This window comes from Bison bison, unplaced genomic scaffold, assembly GCF_000754665.1.
Source record: "Bison bison bison isolate TAMUID 2011002044 unplaced genomic scaffold, Bison_UMD1.0 scf7180017864129, whole genome shotgun sequence".
Taxonomy (NCBI): Eukaryota; Metazoa; Chordata; class Mammalia; order Artiodactyla; family Bovidae; genus Bison; species Bison bison.
This window is the reverse complement of record NW_011494701.1, coordinates 15,152-16,397: the sequence shown is the minus strand read 5'-3', so window position 1 is coordinate 16,397 and position 1,246 is coordinate 15,152.

Sequence of the window (1,246 nt, the reverse complement as noted above, 5' to 3'; positions counted from 1 at the left end):
TGGCCCTGCAGTCACTCGAGAGCAATCCCCAGCTTTCCTTCGCAACTCGAATGGAAGATTGGACTTCCCTGGGCCAACACAAGAGGCATCCTGAATTCCCCGTCGTAACTCGAGAATCCCGCCGCAACTCGAGAAAAACCACGTGGTTCCCCCGTCATCGCAAGATGAAGCCCTGTCCCGCTACAGCGTCTCAGGAGAAGTCCCACGTTAGGAACTGGAGGTCGAAACGGTACTTGGCACCCTTGATGCGACCCACAAATTTCCCCGATATCCCGGTCTCCCTCGAGAGGAACCCCGAGAATTTCCGACACCACTGCCTCTGAGGCCCTTCTACTCTCCTGATCTGGACAGGAGGGTCGACTCCCCACCTTTGTCTAGAAGGGGTTCCCGACCTTCCGGTCGCACCTCAGGATGAGGCCGGTCTCACCACGACATTCCAGACGTGGCCTCGTGGGTGCTTCCACATTGCGAAGCACCCCGATTTCCCGGTCCCCTCTTGATAAGAACCCGATGCCCGGACACCTCTCCGAACTCCACCCTGTGAATGAAGTCAACACGAAGGGGCAGTGACTCGCCCGTGCATCGTCCGGAAAAAACCCCCAGGTTCCAAATACAGCTCGACAAGTGGCCTCTCTCCCCGGGGACACCTCGAGAGGCAAGCGGAGTTCCATGCCTCAACCCAAGACGAGGCCTGACTCTCCTGTCCCAAGTCTGCAGGGACCCTGCGATCGGAGTCTGAAATCAGAGGAACCCTGAGGTTCCTGCCTCAACTGGAGATGAGGCCCTCTTCCAATGCACCAAACGCAGGGGAGTCCCGAGAGGCCCCTCCCACCTCGTTTCCCTGACTGCTCAGAGCCACCATGAGAAGCCCCCTGAGGTCACCTGCACAAGTCGAGGGAAGCCAGGGTTTCCTGCCTCAACCCGAGAAAGACCTCGAGAGACCTTCTTCAACACGTCTCGAGGCCAGATTCCCCTACCATGACTCGAGAGCAATGACGCGCTCCCCCTCGCCACTCGCATGGAGACCCGACTTCCCTGGCGCCCCACGAGAGGCTCACTGACCTCGCCGTCGTACCTCGTGAGAAACCGCACCCTGGGGCCGCCGCTCGAGAACAACCCCGAGACTCCCCCGTCATCGCGAGATGAGGGCCTTCGTCTCCTGCATGGCCTAGAGGCCAGCCTCGCGACCTCTCTCCAAACGCCTCAGGAGGCTTGACTCCCTTTAGTCCACCCAGTGAGCTCCAAG